We start from the raw sequence: 24,159 nt of genomic DNA, 5'->3' as shown, positions 1-24,159 counted from the left end.
CACAGTAGATGATAATTCTTTAGTTAAAAAAATAGTAGACTGTCTATGAAGCCTGGTAGCTGTAAAAAGGTTGTAACAGGCTTGTCTGCAAATGGGCAAAGGGGGAAGAAAGGCTTTGTGAACACCCAGGGCTTGCCAGGCACTTGATGTGGCCCTGCGTGAGCATCATCTTATCACTTCAGTCCCAAGGCAGGTCCCCTGATTGTGGTATCACTGTTCCTTCAAAGCTGGCTCCTGCTTCAGACTTTGATGAGGCCACTTTTCTCTCAGGTCACCACTTTGGTGCCTTCCGTGTCCTTCAACTGCCTGAAGTTGTTCATGTCTTGGGCCTATGTACTTAACAGAATATATGTGAACATTTGGGCCTTTGATTGTGGTTTCCTGCCATGAACTGTTCTTTCTCCTCTCTTCTCACCTTCTGTTTTTCTTTCTTAGAGCCAATATGTGCATTTATTGGGTCAGAAAGAATTTGATCCTTCTTAACTGTCCCTTTCCTAAGTTGTCACTGTGATCTCCATGCAAGTAACTTTAGGCAAGGGATTTAAACTGTTGTTTCTTTTTTTTTTTTCTTTATAAAATGAAATTAAAATGAAATTCTGCTTTATACCAGGAGAACTCAAGATCATTACATTCTGGGATGAGAGTGCCTGGGTACTTTTCATTGGAGGCCAAAGTTTTGGGTGTGATTTTTAAAAAAAATCTTCTTTTTGTTTGCTGTTTTGAAATTACTGGGCCTGGAAAGTTCTCTGGCTGTTTAGTTAGGCACTGCTTGATTTTATGAGAAAAAGTTTGATAGAATTATTCCTTTAGAGCCTTACATTCAGTCTATGAGATTCCATGAGTCCAAAGAATCCATGAGATTCTTTGATGGTATGCAAAGATCAGGCTGTTCTCCCTTTCCCTGGAAAGGTGGGACTGCTTGGCAAGTCTGGCCTTAGAGGAAGTGTTTAGTGTGTGACGTCATGGACTGGGGCTGCTAGCCAGGATTTCTAACACTGTGATTACAGGTATGCCAAATTAGAGTTCTGCACCCCTAGCACATGGCTGCATTTAGCAGGAAGTGAAGAAACTTGAATATGAGAAAGTCCTTGCTAACCTTATAAGAAAGTTGATGAATGCCGCTTATTTATATAGCATTTTTTCTTCCAGGACAGCTTGGGCTTGTTCATACGTTACTTAAGGACATATTCTGTAAGGACATGCCTTCTGTACCCTTAGGTCCTATTAATAAGGACCTTGTTGTTGTTGTTTAAGGGCCAAATGGCAATTTTTTTCTGAACTGGCTTGGGAAACCCTAGTTTTTCTGGATGTCAAATATGGTAAGTTTTATGTTATGTGTATTTTACCACAGTTAAAAAATTCTGTTTTAGGACATTCAGCCGGCCTTTTGGGGCGACGGACATTCCATTCTAGCACCATGGCTCAATTTGTCCGTAACCTCGCGGAGAAGGCCCCGGCGCTGGTGAACGCTGCTGTGACTTATTTGAAGCCTCGATTGGCCACATTTTGGTACTACGCCAAGGTTGAGCTGGTTCCTCCAACCCCTGCTGAGATCCCTAGAGCTTTTCAGAGCCTGAAAAAAATAGTCAATAGTGCTCAAACTGGTAGCTACAAACAGCTTACAGTTAAGGAAGCCGTGCTGAATGGTTTGGTGGCCACTGAGGTGTGGATGTGGTTTTATGTCGGAGAGATCATAGGCAAGCGTGGTATCATTGGCTATGATGTTTGAAGACCAGTCTTTAACATCTGATTATATTTGACTTATTTGAGTGTTCTTGGACCATGTGTGATCAGACTGCTATCTGAATAAAATATGTCAAAAATCAAAAAAAAAAAAATTCTGTTTTAAATCCCTAAATTATGGAGAGTCAATTGACTTTCAGCACTACATGAGTGGATTAATAAAATGTGGTATATGTATACTATGGAGTACTGTTCAGCTATAAGAAACAATGGTGATAAAGTATCTCTTATACTTTCCTGGATGCAGCTGGAACCCATTCTACTAAGTGAAGTATCCCAAGAATGGAAAAGTAAGCACCACATGTACTCACCAGCAAATTGGTTTCACTAATCAACACCTAAGTGGACATATAGGAAAAACGTTTATTGGGTGTCTGGGAGATGGGAGCAGGGAGGAGGGGATGGGTATATACATACATAATGAGTGCGATGCGCACCATCTGGGAGATGGACATGCTTGAAGCTCTGACTGGGGAGGGGCAAGGGCAACATAGGTAATCTAAACATAATATTAAAAAGAAAGCATTAAAATTATTAAATAGCAGCTATCTCTTGGTGGTTTTAATTTTCTTCTTTCGCTTTTTTATATTTCCCCAGCTTTCTTTTTTTCTTTGTTTAAGAAAATGCATTACTTAAAATTTTTTTGGCAATTTTCTATGAACACTAACAAATAATCCCCATCCTCACACTTCTGTGGCAAATTTAACCCATTGATTTAGCTTCATGCATTCATTTAAGCCATACATTTTTATTTTCAAATAGAAAAATATTATTCTCTGATGACCCTTGTCTTAGAGATTCAGAGTGAATGAAGTGAGTTTGATTCAGTGAAACATTGTGCATACATTGTACATCTACTTTATACTAGAAAATAATTTTTGATAACTTGACTGTATAGATCTCTACCTGAAACAAGTAAAATGGGGCAAGCGTATGGGTTACACATTTGAGAAACTTTGTTTATAGATACAGAGAAAAGTAAAGATTTTTTGTTATCTAGGGTTTTATCTTTTAAAAACTGCAACTGGTTAAGATATATAGTAACTTGCTCAGATCAAAAGAGTATTAAATTAAGGAAATATTTAAGAAACTGCCTCTCTTCTCCCATTTAATAGCACATTTCATTGCCTTTCCCCTCTCTGTAGAGCTTATCTTCATGCTTATCCGGGCAGTTGAGTTCTGAGAGAGTCGGAACAGTAGACACTTGAGTTCTGACAGAGTCGAACAGTAGACACTGACACAGAGCAGGTTAAGTCCGGAGCACAGGGCAGGGTAAACTAGCTTCTGCCTCGGTAGAAGTAGGTGGATGACTCAAAGAAAGGAACTTGAGACACAGTCGGCATTCCCTGCACCTTTCTTCTCATTTCTGCACAGTTATATTTTACTCATACTTTAGGACCTGGTTTAAATGTTCTTCTATGAGGCTACATCTAATTCTTCTACTTGTGGTTGAAAACTGGCGATTGAAGGCTGTTTTAAAGGACACCTTGGAAAAAAAAGGAGTATTAGGGCATTTAAAAGCAAGGATCCAAGCTGAAGTTTTCAATGCCCTAGATGATCACCATGAACCCCGACCATCATTGTCTCATGAAAACCTTCTGATTAATGAATTAATTTCGGAGTATTTGGAATTCAACAAATAAAAGTATACAGCATCTGTCCTCATAGCAGAATCTGGCCAACATGTACTTCCATTGGACAGACAATTTCTCATTCATGAACTAAATGCATTTGAAGAATCAAAGGATAATACAATACCTCTTTTATATGGCATTTTAGCTCATTTCTTACATGGAATTAAGGATGGCATCCAGAATGCATTTCTGAAAGGGCCATCACTTTAGCCTTCAAACCTAAGTCTTGACAAACAGTCTAATAGAAGAAAACAAATGGATGGTCACCTAAGAAAAGAGGAGGGGAAAAGTACTAATATCGAAGAGTTTTGTATTTCTCAAGCAGTGATGAGATGACACTTCCATTTGGGGTACCTTTTATCTTAAAATTGTGTGTATTAAATAACTTATTTATTGTCCCATTGTTACCAAATTAGTGCACCACTAATATTTGTACTTTGCAGAAATTTGAGTTTCTGCAAAACACTTAGCCCCTCATGTTTAACTGCATTTGTGAATAAAAGCCACCTTTCATCAAGCTTATTGGATTTGACTTGAAATAAAATGTATTGTTTTTAGGAAGTATTTTAAAGATCTTTACATTTGTGAGAAATGAAAGAGCTTTTTAGTACCTTGTACATTTTCTAAAAAAATATATAGGTCTGTATAACCATATGCTCTGCTCTTTGACATGGCACATTAATTAAATTTTCTTCAGCTGGAATTATGTGGATTTGTAAGAACATTCAAGTTTTAAAAAAACATTAAAACCAGAAAAAAACCTGTAATTCCTATAAAGTTTGATTTTTTTTAAAGTACCTTTTTTCAGATAACCATTTATAATTAGGTTTAAATATCTGAAGTACTATGTAAAGTTGAACTTTTAAACTAGGTAACTAGCAATCAACTTTTTCTTTCCTTAGACCATTTTGGCTTCTCCTGGAAGAGTTAATTAAAAGGTGGTGGTGGTGGGAATAATTCTTTTAATTTTTCTGTAAGTGAAGCAAAGAATTTATTTTATTATATAAAGAATGCAAAATAAGCATGAACAGACAGGCTTTGGGAGAAATACCAGAAAGTGACTTTTAAAAGATGGCATTGTTTAACCTCTATGTGGCCTTCAGTTGTGCACTTACAAGATGAGCCATGAAAGGGCCAGCTCTCTATTGTTTGGGCTCTGAAAGTCTTATTAAATGTTAATTTTTATTCTTGGCATAGAAAAATAGGAAGTGCTATTAGAGTGCTATCTGTAAAATGCTACTCTGATATTTATTAAAGAAATTTTTATAATCTAGAGTCTACAGACTCATTTCATTGAAAACTACTGACTATTAGACAGCTCCTGATTGGCAAAAGTCATGTGGTATATTCAGAATAAAACTTTGTACATGGCAACTATACACTGAGAATATTGAGCTTAAGTGATTTCTATAGAGAAGAATGATAACGGCTGTAGTTAGCAAAATTGGCATTCTCTTTATGGTGCTAATTCTCTGTGCTGTCTTTGCAAATTGTTGAAATTTTTTATTTATATTTGGTGATCTTTCCTTACAGTGTTCTTTCCTTATAAATTAACCGATAATTTTTATCTAAATGTAGAAAATTATTAATGAAATCTCTTTAAACCATACTTACAAGTCAAAAGATTTTGAGAGGTTCTGTTGGTGGGTTAAGATTGTATATATAGATGCTGAAGTATTATAAGGACCATTTTCCATTTTTAAATCTGAAAAATCTGATTATAATTATGAATTCCATTATATTATGTATGGGAATATAAATATCTGAATTCTCCCAGGGGACTTGGTTTACAGCCAAGGATGTTGGCAGTGGACATTAAATTTACCTCAGGAATTGCTATCATGTAGGACTAGATTAAGAAAAAATGCTGGAGTTTATAATTTTGGATACTGATATAAAATCAAAATGGAAGTTAAACAGAATTGTCACATGTAGTCCATGGTGCTTTTGTATGTATTATTCTGGTTTTTTTTTTTTGTTTGTTTGTTTGTTTGAGACAGAGTCTCACTTTGTTGCCCAGGGTAGAGTGAGTGCCATGGCGTTAGCCTAGCTCACAGCAACCTCAATCTCCTGGGCTCAAGCAATCCTACTGCCCCAGCCTCCCGAGTAGCTGGGACTACAGGCATGTGCCACTATGCCCAGCTAATTTTTTGTGTATATATTTTTAGTTGGTGAACTAATTTCTTTCTATTTTTAGTAGAGATGGGGTCTCGCTCAGGCTGGTTTTAAACTCACGACCTTGAGCAATCCGCCCGCCTCAGCCTCCCAGAGTGCTAGGATTACAGGCGTGAGCCGCCACGCCTGGCCTATATGTATTATTCTGTAACTTGTTGGTACCGAGGCAACTTTTATACTTTCAATGTATCATCTAATAAAAAAAATTAAGAAAAAAAAATTCATCTACTCTAACATACATGCTTTCTGCCTTCTCTGACTTATTCAAGCACAACTTTCCCCAAATCATTTTGTAGAGCAGTAAAGAGATGTTGATTTAAAGTAGTGCTATCAGATAAATCTGAGAATCCTTGCATGTCAGAGCTGCCTCTTAGCTCAGGGTAGAGGGTGAATGGGGTGAGTGATAGGTGGATAGGGTTTCTTAATAGTGTATTAAAGATTCTGAGAAGCCTGCTTTATCCCAGTGTTAAAAAACTTTTGGTTACAGACTCCTTTTTCCCCCCAAGAACAATGATTGACACTTTGAGGAAGGTCCAAATTTTCTATAGTAGGTGCTTAATAAACATTCTTTCAAGGAATAACTGTCCTTATTCCCTCATAATATAGTATCTTCATTCTACCATTGGGAATTATTTCCAAAGGCTGTACAGAGCACCAGATTTCTGTGACATATAGTAATAATCAAAGGGAAGGGGAATGGTGAAGAATATATAAAGAGAAAAAAATTTTTGCTAAAACAAACCTAACATTTTATATTTTGCCTAGGGCAAGGCTCTGAAAAAGGGCACACATCCAATCTGATGGACACATACTGGAACATTAAAAGGTTATAAATGCTCTAGAGTTCTTTTTCCCTGGGAAGGATTAGTGTGTTTTAGTTAGATGCAAAAAACTGAAAAGAAGAGAACTCCTGATGGAAACACAATTCAGTTACCTGAAAAATCATCTTGCTCATATTCCTCCTCTACTTTTTGCATTTTCACAAAAATATGCTGTCAGAATACAAATAGCATTCCTTTTTCCATAGATCCCTTAATTTTTTCTTCAATGAAGGATGAGACAGAGGAAGGGAGAAGTTTTAAAATATCTAGATTTCAATAAACTGGTACGCTCCTCCTCTTTAAGAGTAAAAAGTATTGGGGGCAGGGAAAGGAGTGGATTGTGTCTATGTGTGAATACATATATGATCAATAGTAATTTCATTTTTTGGTGAAACTCATAGACCTCAGATTGAGCTTAAATATGTGTGAATATAGTAGAAATTGTTGGTATGTTTCTTATCTGTGAAAAACATTTTATGAAATGGGAAAGAAAATTCATTTTCTTTGAAGATACAAATATGGCCTAAGAAAATGCAGTTGAAATGTGAGATTTAAGAAAGGGAGAGGATCTCATTTTTTTTTAACCCAACTAAGTACAGGCTCTGTAAAGACGAGATATCCTTAGTTTGATGTTAAAAATTTTCTAAGATTTCTTAATTTTATATTGAGAACATTGGCCAGCCTTTTTTTGGTCCAGAGTTCTTTTCTATCTGATATTTATTTGCTCTGGAGGAAAACCCATGACTAACTTCTGTTGAGATACAGGGAAACATCTGGGAAACTATAATGGGAGAAGTTATGTTTATGCTACTTCTGTCTTTCTGAATAAATGGATAACAAGGCATCTTCCCCTCTCAATGAGGCCTTCCATCATTGGATTTAAGAGTTTGTTTGGTCTCACTCCTGACCTTATTTTAGGATTGAGAATCTTGGTTACATGGTTATTCTACGGCTGAGGTCTTCTTTCATTTACTTCCTATTCTGTTACATCTGAGTCTTTTTATTGATAATTATTGAGTAGAACACTGATCAATAATTTCTTCAGTTCTTTGAGTTACTAGGGATTATAAATTATTGTTGTTGACATTGGCATAGAGAAGAATGTGGAAAAGACATTAACTATAGGAAGGTGGTAGAAAAAAAGAAAAGTTATGAGGAGAAAAATAGGAGTAGAGAAATGGAATAAAAAGGAAGTCATAGATATGGTTTGAATTTACCAGTTATCTCTTGGTCTCATACTTTCATGGGTACTTTGAATCTGTAAAATCTGAGAATGTATCTGAAGTGGAAGATCCCCCAATACCAATGCCGGTAGTAGAATATAAGATTATATGCCAGACTGAGGAATTTCAGGAATCACTCAAGGTTCTTGGGTAAGTGAATAGCATGATAAATGTTGTGCTTTAGCATGATTGTTGTCAGATTGTTGTCAGGGTTAAATGGATTGGAATTGAGACAAGATGTGTTGCAATGTGAAATACTGAAAGCCTGAACGAAAGCAGTGGTATTGGTGAGTAGAGAGGAAGGGATGGCTGTGAAGACAAAAATGGCTAAGATAATTGGATGTGTTCTGTCCTCAAACTGTGCTAAGATATGGGAAATTCAAATATTATAATATTCAAATTATTTTGCTTTGTTTTACTTCTGTTGTGAAATTTTTATTTTTTCTTATTTTGTTGGTCATGTCCTCATTTTGCCTCCATAAGTAAAGATTTCAGTGCCTTGATGGACTGAAGGAGAGATAATAGGCAAGGGTGACTGAAGATCTATGCCTTAGTAACTGAGAGAGCTGTGGGGCCATTGATAGAAGCCAGAAAAGTTGAGAAAGGGAGTTGGTTTGATTGAAGGGATGGTTTTAAGGAGACAAGTTCAGTTTTGGACATACTTATAATAGATTGAGGAGACAATTGGCCAGATGAGTCTTTCTTCTTGACTATAAGCCTGGAATGGAGAGTATAGACACAGGGAGTGGAACTAGAGATTTGAGGATCATCTCTGTGGAACAGTTGTTTAAAACCATGGAATGCAGTCTATTTATCAAGGACTATGTGTTATAAAAGGACCACGGTCAGCAGATGGAAGGAAAAGATGTATTTAAGAGAGATGGAATCATAGTATGGGAAAACCAGAAAATAACTCAGGGAATCCCAAAGAGGAAAGAACTTGAAGTTTAATATGCCAGATGCTGGGAAGATATCAAAGTGAACTAAGTACATTGAATTTTGGCAAGAAGTTTGGAAATCTTCAAGAGCAATATCAAACACAAAGAAAAGGTTATGGAGCATAGACAAAACTGCAGTTTAAGAAAGGTTAGTGGTGAAGTTAAAACCACTATAAACTTAATGAAAAGAATAGTCTAGGACATGTTTTGTATGAAATTAGCACCTCACTCAGATTTCTGGGACAGAGTATTTGTTTGAAAGCCTTTGTCTAGTTTTTGTGACATAGTCCTAGTAAGTGGAATGCCTTTGATCTGATGTCCAATTGAGTTATTGAGCTCACTGACCTACATTTCTTTTAATTCCTTAACGTCACTTAGTAGTACTTCTAGTACATCAAAATATTGACCAAAACCACCAACTGATAATTTTTTTAAAACTTCGTAAAGTAATATAGGCCACAGAAAAATGCAGCACTTATGCTATTAAAAATCTGATTCTATACTTGTAGAGTCATTTGCATTCTCCTCGTCTCCAACTTCCATTGGTCTTGTCAAATTGCCTTCCTTCTGTTATCATTTTTATTTTATTTTTGTATGTTGTTTTTATTGACACATAATAATTGTACATATTTATGGGGCATAGTGTAATGTTTCAATATATGTATATACACTGTGTAAAAATCAAATCAGAGTATTTAGCACATCCATCACCTCGTGTATTTATTACTTCTTTCTGATATGTTTTGGGGCAAGCAAAAACAAGCCTTCCTTTATTTTACTTGTGCATAGTTCTAATTTGTGTTGCCCTCTCTCTTTTGGTGAATTGTTAGAAGTCTTGCCTTAATATTTAGAATTTGGTCAAAAGTGATTTGCTGTTTAACTAGCTTGGTGGCAAAGTTGAACAGTAGATGAAAAGAAGTGCAATAGTATAAACCAATTATCATAATTATGGTAGATGGTAAACAGTGAGCCTAAAATGATATTCTGAGTTTAAGAATTCTAAACCAGGCCAGGCGTGGCTCACGCCTGTAATCCTAGCACTCAGGGAGGCTGGGGCTGGTGGATCGCTCAAGATCAGGAGTTCAAAACCAGCCTGAGCAAGAGCAAGACCCCGTCTCTACTAAAAATAGAAAGAAATTAATTGGCCAACTAAAAATATATAGACAAATATTTAGCCAGGCATGGTGGCATATGCCTGTAGTCTCAGCTACTTGGGAGGCTGAGGCAGAAGGATTGCTTGAGCCCAGGAGTTTGAGGTTGCTGTGAGCTAGACTGATGCCATGGCACTCTAGCCTGGGCAACAGAGTGAAACTCTGTCTAAAATAAATAAATAAATAAATAAAAATTCTAAATCAGTCTTTAATAGGGCTAACTTTAGACAAATTGCTTAATCTTAGTTGGCCTAAATATCTTCTTTTAAATTATACCAAAAAAGAAAATTTTTAAAAATTGAACTTTGTAATGTGCCCTGAAATTCATGGATTAGTGATATTACCTAGTCTCATTTAATATAGCATAAGAAATTGGTAGTCCAAGTCATAAGAATCACTTGATAGAGGTTTAGATTCTGGAATGAAATTGTCATTTGGATTCCAGCATTGTTGAAAACAAGGTGTTTTGCCTTTTCCAAATTCATTTTCCACTGGAAAAGTGAAGGCTATACTATAGATACAATTATAATGGTAGTAATAGTTAATATTTATTAAGAACTTATTTTGCCATATGTTGTTCATTCAGTAAATATTTTTTGATTACCTATTATATGTTGGGTGGTATTCTAGTTATTGGGGATACAACAATAAAAAAATTCTTACCCTCATGGAACTTACATTCTAGAGGGAGTAATTGATCAGTAAGAAAATAGGTAAAGTTTTGCTGTTTAACATACTGTATGTTTTATGTATTCATTTTGTTAATTGTCTTTCTCTATCTACTAGTTTGTAAGATATGTGAAGGAAGGGAGATTATCATAGAGTGGTAAATTGGTACCATTGTTATTATCTTTTTTTTTTTTTTTTTTTTTTGAGACAGAGTCTCGCTTGTTGCCCAGGCTAGAGTGAGTGCCGTGGCGTCAGCCTAGCTCACAGCAACCTCAAACTCCTGGGCTCAAGCGATCCTTCTGCCTCAGCCTCCCGAGTAGCTGGGACTACAGGCACGCGCCACCATGCCCAGCTAATTTTATATATATATATTAGTTGGCCGATTAATTTCTTTCTATTTTTATAGTAGAGACAGGGTCTCGCTCAGGCTGGTTTTGAACTCCTGACCTTGAGCAATCCGCCCGCCTCGGCCTCCCAGAGTGCTAGGATTACAAGCGTGAGCCACCGCGCCCGGCCTTGTTATTATCTTTTAAATAGACCTAGGTCTTAGTTAAAAGTCCTGCAGTGGACCAAGGATTCAGCTTTCTCAGCTCTGCTTGGTTAGTTATGACTCATTCATCTATTTTCCACCTTCCAAAATTTTGTTGTTATTGACTTTTCTCCCATCTTCATTATATTTATGGGTTTCTTTATCTTTAATCCCATTATATTCTGGTAGAATTTTGGGAGGGGACAAAACTAAATATATGTTCAATGTGCCTTATGTTACTTCTATCTTCTAATAGTAATAGTATTGTTATTTATTGAGCCCTTACTATGTGTCAAGTACTGCACTAAATATATTACCTATGTAGTTTCATTTTATTCTCTTGATGGTCTTTGGAGTAAAGAGGCAAAAGTAAGATCAGAACTTTGGTTTTGTGGCTGCAAGGCCTGTATTCTTCATATTATACCATGCAACCTTTAGCCTTTTTTTTTAATAACTTGAAAAATGTTATTAATACTACATGTATATGTTTATTTTTATACTTTTTGATAGCACTATTTGTTAATTATAAGCTATTTAAGATTAAGGATATTTCACTCAACACAATTGTCATTCTTTTGAAATCTTTTTGTTTTAGCTTCTTTTTCTAAAAGTTGACTTCTTGGCAAATCATTAAATGAGATATTTTTTGTATAAAGAAATTAGTGCTCTTTTAATGAAAATATGAGACCATCCCAGGATTCTGGTTCTAAAGAAGGTCTACAGTACTCCATCATTTGAATAAACCAAAATTTCTTGACTTCTGTCATCTTTGCTCCTATAGTTGCTGTTCTTTAGAGGACACTTCCCATGGTTAGGGTCCTCAAAGGAAAAAGTTTTTAGTAGTATTTTGTATTTTACATGTATTTAAAAAATATGTCTAACAAGAGTGTTTCTGGGTCCAAAAATTGTAATTTGTGCCTTTGGTATTTAGTGTTTGTCACTATCTTTAAAAGTTCTTTAAAAGTCTCTGTCTTTTAAAATTATTACCTACTTATTTTTCATAAATAAATTTCCTGCCTAACTTTATTGAGTATCATGATAGTAATTATCCATGAGCAGTATAGATTGGAGTGCATATTTCAATTTTTAAATGTTGTCAAATAGAAATTACCCTAATACAAGTGATAATTTATATAGTCACATCATGGTGAAAATGTATTAGTAGTAATGAAACTAACATGCATCCAGATGTAAGAATGCTGCAGATGGCTGAGCTGACCAGAAATGCTTTACTACATTTATTTATTTAACAGATAGTGGAGTATCTATTATGTTCAAGGCATTGTCCTGAGCCCTGGTACACAAAATGTAATGTGAAATTAAGAAAAATTGAATGAGAATATCTAAAAGGAAGAATTACTTTTAGAAAGGGCTATATGTAAGGAAAATAAAATGAGATCAAAAAGGGAAAACATACAAACAAAAACCATGAGACAGAAAAGGAATATGAAAAGTGAATCTTAGAAGACAAAGCAAAAAAAATCACTTCTCATAATGAGATAGAACTATCTTCTGTTATCTCAAGAGAAAAAAAAAGAAGCCTGCTTTACATAAATTAGTATGCATAATTTGTACAGACACTGGACTCCTGGAAGGTTGCCAGTATAGCTTTTGGTAAGATGAAATTCAGGGGACTTCTTATTTACAGAAACCGGTTAGTGTTGTTTTCTGTTCTTTATCTAGTTGTTTACTTCCTTTGATTTTTCTTAATGTTCTTCTTGATTACAGATCACTAGAGTAGTGAGGGAATTTTCAAAAATAGTTGATGTATGATATCTTAGTATGAAGTAATGTTATATATCTTAATTTATTATGCAAATGTATAAGTTATGTTTATACTTTTAATTTATCTTCATATATAATAATTCTTTATAATGTTCATTATTCATTTCCCATATTTATAACATCATTAGTATAGATATGACCAGAAGTAATTATATAACAGTAATACTAATTGCTACCATTTCTTAAATATTTATCATGTGCCAAGTACTCTGCTAAGTACTTTTCACATATTAGCTTATTTAATTCTCACAAGAACCCTATGAGGTAGGCATATTCGTATCCTCCATTTACTGATGCTGAAAGTAAGGCATAGAAAAGTAACCTAATTTAAGGTCCTATATCTCTGAAGCCTGAGATTGAAATACAGGCAGTCTGACTCCAGAGTCTTTGATAAGAATGCTGTTCCATATAGATGACCAGGTCTGATTTATTCTGTAAGTAGGCTTATTTGAATTATTCTGGACATAATACCAAGAGACCAGAGGATTCCTATTTTTAGTATACAGTTCATATCTAGACATAAAGTTCTCATTTAATTTCAAAAAGTGTTATTTTTAAGTGTGCAGTGGATTGAATATTTGTATCCCCAAAATTTACATGTTGAACTCTAATCCCCAAGGTGATAGTATTTGTAGGGTGGGGCCTTTGGGAGGTAACTAGATGAGGTGGGGGGAACCCTTATGAATGGGATTAGTGCTCTCAAAAGAAGAGGCCAGAGAACTAGTTAGCTTTCTTTCTGCCATATGAAGATATGACCAGAAATTGGCAGTCTGCAACCTGGAAGAGGGCCCTAACCCAAACCCACCCATGTTGGACTTTAGCCTCTGGAACTGTGAGAAATTAAATTTTTTTCCTTTTTGTGAGAAATTAATTTCTGTCGTTTGTAAACCACTCAGTCTATGATACTTTGTTATAGCAGCTGAAATTAAAATAGCATGATTATTAAAGTAGTGAATCATAAGGTTGGTAGTGGTTTGAATGCATGTTATCACTGTTAGTATATGATTAGGGCAGGGAATTCCATAGTGAGAGAAACGTCATAGGCTGGAAAGTTGTGCATGTCAGTTTGCTCATTTTCTGGCCTAAGCCTGGTCTTTTAACCCAAGCTCTCCACCTGACAAATGTGGGCCCTTAGGCATAAGGGGAACGAGATGAGAGGATGTCAATGGATTGGTGCACCTTCCTCATTAATGTCATGGCCACAAATCAAAGTTCTGTCACTGAAAGCTTCATTGGCAACTGTTCAGTAGTCCTGATTTTGTACATATATGTATAGATTTATGTTTTTCAGAACAAGAGCAGAAGATGGTTCCAGTTTGATATTATGAGACTAATTTTTTTTAAAAAACTGTATCTTCTAGGATTCATGTTATATATATGTATATATGTATTATTTAGTTTTATATTTTTATACTGTCTTTTCTGCTTTGATCCTCACTTTATTTTCTTTGAGCCTAGCTTTTTATTTTTGAATTTCTCCCTTTGGGTTTTCTAAATATTCATATTTTAATTTAACTTTCCTTAATTTGGAATTTCATTTAATACTCCAGGGCCTAGGACAGTGCCATAAATATAGTAATGGCTTAACTGATTAAACTATGCAGCAAAAAAACCTTGTGGTCAGCTCAGCCATGTTTAACATTCTTTTATCTTGATGTACACTGACTTTCCTTATTCCTAACACATCTTTATGGGAAGATAGACTAATAGATAAATAGATGGATAAATTGCCACTTGCAGTGAAGTGATTTCCTATTTGTCAACATTTCCCAGTTGAAATTTGAGTACTTGGGATCCTAAAATAGAACCTTAAGTTGTCAAAATCTGTGTACATAATGACATTATTAGTAATAATATTACTAAGTTGATCATGATGATTGATATAAATTTTAGATTGAAACATATGAAATTGCCAATATTGGACCTTTTTGACTTCTAGAAATGGTATTTTTTTATGGTTTAAGCCAAAATACTGATAACAACAGAGGCTTGCTTATCCTGATTTCTTACAATATGTGGGGATTGTAGAAGTGCTTTCATGCATTACTGCATCCTTAATCTTATGTTTCAATCTCCTGAGACAAATATTGTTACTTCTTCTCCGTGGAACAAGTTAGAGAAGGTAAGTACTTAGTCACTTAGACTAAGTTAAGGCACTACCCTTAACTAATATTTAACTTTCTTGTTATTTTACCCAGCAGTGCTGATTAAGTCAATAGAATATAGCAAGATGGGAAAGGAGATAAGAATAATTGACTATTAAAACAGTGTCAGATCTGACAAATTTTGGAGTCAGTGGTGTGAAGTAATTTTATCACCAGGGAGAAATGCACAAAGGCTCCTAGCTTCTTTGTGGCTCTGGCTGATACGTGCGAATCCTCAACCTATGTCCAGTAACTGCTGTAAAACAGGGCAGGGTATGGCCAGCTTCTACCATATGAGCAAGGATTATAATACCCTTCTCATTCTGATTGCTTATGCCAACCTTAGAATTTTTTAGGTGACAGCTTACCTTTCTGAGTACCTGTTTTGTATAGATCTGATCACTTTCTGCTTAGACTTGTGGCATCTGCCAGATCTTATGATGCCAGAAAATTCTAGTTTTGCCTCTCTTGGTTGACCTGACTACCCATGTCTTGGCATGACAGTCAGGATTACATTGTTTTCAGATATTGCCCCACTGTAGGTGAAATTAACAGTCTTACCTCTGAGATGAGTCAACTGGGAACCTCTTATGATAAACATTTGAGTGCATTGATGTTTGGGTGTTCAAACCTTAATTGTTAAAAGAACATGATGAACTACATGGGCTTTAACATGGAATTTGGTCCATGGCTCGGAATATGTTTTAGGGTCTTTGTTAGACCCTGGCTAAAAGATGCTATTTGTTTTATTATAATTTTCTCTTTTATTATACTTTTGAACATCCTTAGAGTCCATTAGAACAATTGGTAAATTGAGTGTAATAAATGAAATAAGATGTTTGTGAAGTTAATGATTATGGAGATACATTAATACTAACAGAAAAAAGTCACACTTAAGTATTGAGTTATAGATGAATTTCTTTGGCAGTTTTTCATATTGCTAAAAATATGTCAGCACATTTTATGTTGTTATATTTACTAGGTACAGATGAGTTCTTTCCCTGATAGAATCATTATTCAAAGTCTGTTTAGATTTATTCTATCCTTTTGTCTTTTAAAATTCATTTTTTAAAAGTAATGTGATCTTGGAGTAGGGAATGAAACAAATTTGAGGAAATGTTATCTCCTGATTTTACTATCTGGTTTTCTTATTTGAAAGTACTATCTTTAAAAGAAAATGTATATTTACAATGCTCATTGAAATAAATTTATTAGAAAACAGCAAGAGCCTTTGGGGTAAAAACAGCATTGCAAAGTTTTGTTTAATTTTATCACTCCCAAGAATTTTCATTAGATCCCCTGTACAGAATCATCAGCTATAAATAGAGATCAGCTAATTTGATGAAGAGGCTGTAGGTCTACAGATAATTAAACAAATATATCATGGTTTAAAAAAACAGACATGAAATGACAGTAATAGTGAATAGGGCAGAGGAGAGAAAGGAAGGGGGAAAGAAAAGGAAAAGAAGAAATAAAAGAACAATGATGGATTTGTGTGCAAGAAAATGCAGTTCCAATACTGGCCTACTTAACACGCATTCTCGCTAGGAGGCCATTGTTCTTTCTCCTAACTCTTTTTGCTTGGCTGATTTCCTTCCCCATTTAGAAGGAGGACAGTTCCCCCTCCTCCTTCTCTGTCCTTTGACCAGAGACTTATGTTGCTGAGGTTGTTGGGGAAGTAATGGAATTTTGTATCTCTAATGTGGCCAGCCTCTGAAAGGCTGGCTTCCAGCAGAAATCCTCCTATTATCCTCTGAGATACTTTTTCAGTGGCTGGTTCTTTTAAAACATAGTTAATGTTTAAAGAGGCTTTAGATGGATAAGTAATATTCCTTCTTATTACTCTTTCCTTTTCCCCTTTTTTAGGGGTGGCATGCCTTGATATACAAAATACACATTGGGAAAATGTTTCAGTATAAAGGTATATAAGGCATATGCATATGTGTGTGTGTGTTTTAAACTCTAAGGATAAGAGTTGCAGAACTGGGATAAATGTGTGCATACTCCAATATCCAGAAAGATTTCTACTTTTAAACAAGATACTTGGAGAGGTGGGATAGAAAGTATAAAAGTATGTGGCCAAATCACAATGCCTGACAAAGGGATGACTGTTTTTTCACACAGGCCACATTATACCCCATCCAATTGACTAATGACTGAAACAAATTAGTGTGCATAGAAACCACATGGGTCAGTGAGTTGGGGCTTCTTGATGTTATCTATATAATTATGGTGCTTAAGCATCTCTACAAATAGCAGATTTTAAGCTACTTTATCTATGCATGTATGTATTTCATACTTCGCTTGACCTTATTTACCAAACCCTAAGTCATGACAACTTATCTAAGTAGAGGTATGTTTATAGGGACAGTGTGACAGATTTTGAATTAGGACTATTCTGTAGGATTCATAAATTCAGCCTGCATTCAACAATTGGATGACTGCTATATGCCAGGCATTACTATGCGTGCTGAGGATACAGTAGTGATAGGATAGGAAAAATCTCTTATTCTCCATGGGGGGGGGGAGATGGACAATACATAGGTAAAAAAGTAGGGTACATTAGATAGTGGTAGGTACTAGAGAGAAAACCAAGCATAGAAAGGGGCTATCAAACATTGCTGGGAGTGGGTAGAAATTGCAGTTTTTGGTAAGGAGTGAGAATATTCACATGTGGGACACATGGTCATGGTACCACCTACCTGCTCTGCTTAACCACAGCCCTTGAGTCTCCTGCATTATTTCCTTAGATTCCATAACCTCCTCAGACCTCAAGAAAAGAGAACCATTCAGCATATAGAGATAGGTAGAACTACTAAAAACTAAAGCAAAACAAAACACTCCAAACGCCTTGTATTAATATTTATAGTAGGTTGCTGGAATCAGCTGAAACAACTAAGTAGCAAATATCCAGATAGTGAGAAAGATGCATAATTTTTTAAAAAGCAACTAATTCAAACATTTCTATCTGACCCTATGCCTCCAACAGGATAGTCATTCTTAGTTTAGTTAGGGAGACCAGTAATAAGAAAGAAGTAATAATTCCAGGGCAGGGACATTCCACAGTGAGAACATGCTATGTGTTATTTATTGGCCCAAGTAAGAGCAAGCAGTGGAAGACTCTGTTCCCATCAGTATTTCAGGATGTGCCCTACACTGCTGCCTACCTCTGTCTGTGTTTTTTCCCATACCTGTTCCTTGGGTTTCTTTTACCTGGAATGCCCTCTCTACTTGTTTTTGTTTGTCAAAACTCTGCGCATCTCGTGGAGGACAAGGACCTAGCCTTTTATCTCTGTTTCCATGGTATGTGGCACCAGTAAATGCTGAGTAAATATGTAATATATGAATGAGACAATGGGGTGAAAGAGGGGAACACAGTTGGCACATACCTACGTCATGTTTCTGTCTATGAATAGCTGTTAGAAGTGGCTTTGCCCCATCTCGGACTGAGACTCTCCTTCCTTTCCATTCTTCTGATTAAAACAAAACAAAATTAGGTAAGTAGGCTGCCAGACAACTCATTCAACTACTAGCATGGGAGACTCTTTGGCTTTTATGTTTTTGAGTGGACATCAGATGCAGTTTACTCGTTTCCCATCTACCTTTTAAAAAGGCTGATTTTCCCTTATCAGGGCCTTCTGTTTCCTTCTTGCCTCACTAACTCCCTTCTCATCCTGCAGGTAGACAGGCTGGAACAGGATTTCATTTGTAGCCTGTCAGCTCTTCTTGTCAGCTGGCAGAGATATAGTTGAGCATTAAGAGGGGTTTGGGAGGTAGAGTTATTAAGGAAGCAGCAGCTTTGGTTTATCAGGAGGAAGGAGGTAGGGGATGAATACACAGATATTTTCCAGTTCATTAAAGAGAACAAAAATCCTGAGCTTCAGGCCCATTGGCATGCCTTTCCTGGCCTGTTCCGTAACACATTAGGGTATCCTTCACACATACCTGTGTGAAGTACAACCTGTGAAAGTACAACCTGGCAGCTGCTTCTCAGCCCTGGGAGACACAAGAGGATTGCCTGTCCCATAAACAGGGCTGAAATTCTTAGGGTAGTTGAGAAAACAAGAAGAAACCCCCAAAGCCTTGGCATGATGAATCTTGGCTTTGTGAGCTAACTTGTTCTCTGCTTGGCATTTCTTTGAGTATAATGGGTTTTTGTTGTTGTTGTTGTTGTTTGTTTGTTTGTTTGTTTTTTAGCACAGTTTAAAACACAAACTAAGGATTTTCTGTTGTTATCACCATCATTCTCATCATCCTTATGGTTATTGGTATAGCGCTATTATTGAATGCCAGCTCTAAGCCAGCCATTGTCCATACACTTTACATGGATTAGCTCATGTAATCCAATAGCCTCACCAAGGAAGAGTTGACCCTGAGCTTTTAACCATAAGTTAGTACCACCTCAGAGAGAAAAACCATATTCATTTTCCTAGTGGAGGCCTAAGCTTGAGGTAGAGTAAAACCATGAAGAGAAGTCATTTGTAAACTGGAGTATTTTATATTATTTCCATCCTATCCTAAAAATTTAGTATTGTAAGTGGATTAGAAAAGTTTGGATTCACACAGAAGAGAAACAAGTCAAATCATAATTACACTTTGTTGCTCTAAAACTTATACTCTAAGGACTTTCCATTTTGGGGGCAAATGTTATGGTCTCAAGATTTACGTGAAATAATAGGTCAGATTCTATCCTCAGTCTACAGCTGCACATACCGCAATGAGGAAAATTAAGACCTTAAAAAATTACCCCCAAAGCTTTTTTTTCCTGATGAATCTTGATGTTGTATTTCCTCATGCAATTTCAAGACTACTTTAAATAGTTTAAAAATAGCTTTAAGTTTGCTATTTGTAAGTATGAATAAGATTACAGCAGTGGTAGACTTAAGAATATTTAAAAACTATTTAAAGCAGCTTTCTAATTGCCCACTTTAGCACAGATTATAGATCAACAAACATTTTCTGAATTCCTGTTTCATGCCAGGAGCTGTGTTAGGTGTTGGGACTGGAATTCAGTTGAACAGTACCAACTGCAACCTGCACATACCTTGGACAGCACCCAAGAGGGTTTTATATTAGATGCCTTGAAAGGCATCTTGTTTATACATGTTTCATATGTTGCTAGGCAGAACCCAGATTTTTCATTAGTGGCCACATGTTTAAAAGTCAATTTAGTGTGGTCTAAGTTACTTTGTAATTAAAATCAGTGATGATTTGGGGACAAGGGAGTATTACGTGTGGTTTGAATATGAGCTGATGGCAGTAGAGGCTTTGTTCATATATATTTGCTTTTTGTCAGTAATCTTTTGTAATGCGCCAGTATCATGATCTAATTTAAGTGGAATTAAGCTTAAACAGCTCAAAATTATATTGTTAAGACATTATGTTTCAAATACAATTCCAAATTAATCTAAGCCAGCCAGAATGACCCCTGTTTCACAAAGGCTAGTAAAAAACGGATGAGGAGCAGGTGGCGAGGGCCCTCAGCATTGCTAGTTCATGGGAGTTAATTAGATGTTTTGTTCTTTTCCCCTAATAATCTGTTAGGCCAGCTTTTAGGGTCAGACAGCCTGTTGTGAGAAGCACAGGATCTGTGTGAAACAATGAGCAGAGGCATAAGAAATCTAGATTTGATTCCCAGCTTCTTGTTATTAGCCCTGGTGCTATCTTAAGTAAGCTTAAGCTCTCTGAGGTTTGGTTTTCTCATCAGTAAAATGTATATGATAATACTTTATAGGTTGTTGTGAAGATTAAATCCAAAGCACCTAGTACAATGTCTGACATATTCCAGGCATTACTGGCTGTTTCTCTTCACCCCCTTGTGATCTCCAGCTCAGAAATGGTGCTAGAGCAGGTACTTGTATTGTTCTACAAGTGGTATTTATGTAGTTAATGATAGTCACTAGTTTTTATTTTGATTGCACTTTGGAATATAGTATTTTCATTATAAATCAGGTGTAATTTCAATCTAGATTTACTTATTGAATCTGTGCAGCAGGCTTGGTGGAGTATGTTAGAGACATAAAGATGAATAAGAAACTCAGTGTGGTGCTTTGTGCCTATAGTCCCAGCTACTTGCGAGGCTGAGGTGGGAGCATTGCTTGAGCCCAAGAGTTGGAGACCAGCCTGGGCAACATGGTGAGACCCTTCCTCTAAAAATAAAAAAAAAATGAAAAATTGAAAAAGAGTTTATTTTATTCAGTAAGTCCACAGTCTATTAAGGAAAGTAGATGCAGAGTTAACTAACCAGAGAGCAATGTGGTGAAATGTTTTACTCTTTGAATGGATACACTGCTATGTATTATGGGGGTGCAGGTCAGAACTCTGTTTGATGGGGTGTGGGACTCAGGCCAGGCAAGGCTTCTCTGAGATGTCATTTAACTGGGCCTTGGGATATGATGGAGATGAGAGAGAGAGAGAGAGAGAGAGAGAGAGAGCGCGAGCGAGCAAGCGCACATGCGTGCAAGCGAGAGAGAAAAGTGGTATGATGGAAGGGACTTTGGGCAAAAGAGACAGCTTGAGGACAGGTGTGGAGCTGAGAAGATGCCTGGTGTATTCTTTGGAGGACAGGGAATCCGGTGTGGCTGGATTGTAAAGTATTAGAGATTGTACAGATAAGACTGGAAGTGTAGCTCAAGGCATGCTTTGTTTTTAATTTTATGAGTTATAAAACAATACTTAAAACAATATAAAAACAATGTTAATATATTTTTAAACTCATATTTTGAAATGATTGCAAGTTCACAAGAAGTTGCAATAATAGTACATAGAGTCTCTTGAACTCTTCACTAAACTTCTACAAGTGATTATGAGTAACTGTAGTAAAATATTAAAACCAAGATATTAGCACTGGTACAATGCTGTTAGCCAGATTACATTCAGTAGTATATTTACACTCAGTTTTTACATGTAATCATTTGTGTGTGTGTGTGTGTAGTTCCATCACCACAAAGAAACTCCCTTGTACTCTTCCAGTTATATTCACATCCCCTCTCCATCCCTGGCCCTACTTGAGGGCAACCACTAATCTTTCTTCCATATCTATAGCTTTGTCATTTTGAGAATGCTATTAAATGGAATCATATAGTATGTAATCTTTGAGATTGGCTTTTTTTTTTTTTTTCACTAAGCATAATACCCTTGAGATCCATCCAAGTTGTTTCTTTTTCTTTCTGAATAGCATTCCATTGTATGGATGTGCCATAGTATGTTTAACCATTCACCCATAAAGGGACATTTAGGATATTTCTAGTGTTGGATTATTATGAATAATGCTGTCATGAACATTCATGTACAGGTTTTTATGTGAATGTAAATTTTCCTTTCTCTGGGATAAATGACCAAAAAGTACAATTGTCAGGTTATAAGGTAAGTACACATTTAGTTTTATAAGAAAGTGCCAAAATCTTTTGCAGAGTAGAGTTTTGAGTATTTGGAAGGAATCCCGATTCCATGATGTGCAGCTATTTGTAGTTCGTTTCAGACATGAATTTGAATCCTGCTCTGAAAGCCTAGTGTACTGTGATCAGTTCCTTGTCTGTAAGCAAGTCCGGCATCCATATCTCATTGTGCTTTCAGTATTCTTTGTAGTGGCTCTTCTATCCTTATTGAGACTGTGATCTGCAAGGGCTAGTCTTGGAGCTGGAGGTGGTGGTGTCATCAAAGAGATAAAGACAAGAAGCTATAAAATACTTTCAGAATAACCCAAGTTTTTTTACTTGTATTTCTAAATAGCATGAAGGAAACAACATAGCATACATCAATATTTCACATAAATTCTCCTCTTTCATCCCTATTCAGCTGCCCTCACACCCATAGTTCTTTTATTCCCCTTCTCCAGAATACCCCTCCATCATCCATGTATTTTATTCTTCCTCACCTGCCATACCCTCTTGCCAGTGAATCTCTTATTTTGTCCCATTTCTCTCTACCACAGACTCCTTCCTCCTAAGAATTTCCTCTTCTTAGTTTTGCCTTTTTAATTTGCTGACTATGTCCTTATTCCTAGCTCTATGACTTGGTCAGTTCTGCATCACAGAAGCTAGTTTAGCGGTGTATTATCATGGATGTGAATATATTTTTATTTGAGTTGGAAATACAAGCAGGATTCCAATAGTCTCTTTCTAAAAGCGTTTGTTAAGAGGCAAGTCCTTTCTCCCAAATATTCATCTTGTTTGGAGCATTTCTGCCCTTCCTCTAAATCACAGTAATATTATCCAGGGGATATTTATGGAGGAAAACTCAAATTTGCTTTTTAAATGCATCCCTTGACTTCTTATCCTTCTCTGTTCTGGCTAGAAATCAATGTGTCTATCTTTTCTAGGCAGCTAACATTTGAGTACTTAAATATCTCTCCAGGTATCTTATTAGTTAGAAATACATGATTGGCTCTAACTCTGACAGATAGGAAGTCTGTTGCTCACAAGCAGTCATCCCACAGAAACAAAGCTCTGAAGGTTTCCAGATATATTTTTAAGAAGTAGGAAGCTGTTCTTGAATTTATTACTTCTCTTTGGAAGGAAATAAAAAAGAGAGAGCTCAGCATTATGAATGCTAGGCAGGGGACTTGGGAGCCTTCTGCTCTAGTATTGATCTTGTAGCTCTCTAGCAAGAAGTGTGTGCCTTTGAGCAAGTCATTTTACCTGATTTTCATCATCTGTAAAATGTAGAGGCTGGATTGGGTGTTCTCAAACTCTAAAATTTTGGTATCTGTGATCTACAGATACAGAGAAGCTAATTGAGTTGCTTAAAGTCACATAATTCACCCATGGGACAGCCAGCACTGAAACTCTAGTGCATTCCACCCTCTTCCCCCATCTAGGTCCTTGTAGCACCTGCCTTGTATGTGGGTGATGGATTAGCTGAGTGGAGGCTGGACAGCTTCTATGCTTTCTGAATGGACTCCTCATTAATCCTCTTTTAGTCAAGCAAGCAGTATTTGTTATTACCATATGCATTCCAAGAATTTTTAGGTTCTGTAGACTGGTTGGTTTCCTTTTTGACCTGTCAGTGAATTTTTATCAGTCTCATGTGATAAGAATTGTGGAAGCCCTAAATGATGTTATCAAAAACCTTAATGCAAATTGGTATTCCCCTTCTCAAAGAGATATTAGCTCCACTGGATGAAAAAGACACAAATGCTTACTTGATATTAAAGTCAACTATCTTACCATATAATCTAAAGCAGTATTTTCCACATTAAATTAGTTGAGTTCTGCCTTGACATTTTTTCCTGAGTGCCACACCTACTGTTATTTCCTTAATATTCTTCTTTAAATTGACTTACTTTATTTTGCTTAAACATATGTTAAAAGTTTAATAACTTGAATTCATAGGTTGATTTATTTCAT

At 36.1% G+C, this 24,159-nt stretch overlaps 1 protein-coding gene and 2 pseudogenes across 2 annotated transcripts in view; all 3 read left to right on the top strand.

Annotated features, from left to right (window-relative positions):
* PPM1L (protein phosphatase, Mg2+/Mn2+ dependent 1L) overlaps positions 1-24,159 on the top strand; it is a 280,128-nt gene that overhangs the window by 57,423 nt on the left and 198,546 nt on the right. The gene's annotated exons all lie outside the window — the stretch shown is intronic.
* On the top strand, positions 1,334-1,838 carry LOC105881199 (ATP synthase F(0) complex subunit g, mitochondrial pseudogene; annotated as a pseudogene). Its single transcript, XR_001158576.2, has one exon. The product of XR_001158576.2 is annotated as an ATP synthase F(0) complex subunit g, mitochondrial pseudogene (transcript).
* On the top strand, positions 2,972-10,534 carry LOC105881198 (centrosomal protein 20 pseudogene; annotated as a pseudogene).

Source organism: Microcebus murinus, chromosome 1 (assembly GCF_040939455.1).
Source record: "Microcebus murinus isolate Inina chromosome 1, M.murinus_Inina_mat1.0, whole genome shotgun sequence".
Lineage (NCBI taxonomy): Eukaryota > Metazoa > Chordata > Mammalia > Primates > Cheirogaleidae > Microcebus > Microcebus murinus.
The sequence above is the reverse complement of the archived record's forward strand: the minus strand, read 5'-3'. Positions and strand labels throughout refer to the sequence as shown.